We start from the raw sequence: 261 nt of genomic DNA, 5'->3' as shown, positions 1-261 counted from the left end.
TAAAATCAAAAAAAATTAAAAAAAAAAAAAAAAAACTCTGCTAGGCCGATGATGCACATGGGAAGGTTCTGTGTTTGTGTCTGGGAAACCTCCCAGATATGCCAGACAGAGCTGACCGAACACTAGAGTTGCATTGCAGCATCGAGTCCCTTAAATGGATGCTTGCTCTCTCTCTCTCTCTCTCTCTCTCTCACTAAAAAGATAAATAAAACTTAAGAACAAAAGGAAAACTAGGAGTGGGGCCAGCAGGTGGTGTGGTGA

Source organism: Tupaia chinensis, unplaced genomic scaffold (genome assembly GCF_000334495.1).
Source record: "Tupaia chinensis unplaced genomic scaffold, TupChi_1.0 Scaffold000115_1, whole genome shotgun sequence".
Lineage (NCBI taxonomy): Eukaryota > Metazoa > Chordata > Mammalia > Scandentia > Tupaiidae > Tupaia > Tupaia belangeri.
This window is presented reverse-complemented; position numbering follows the sequence as displayed.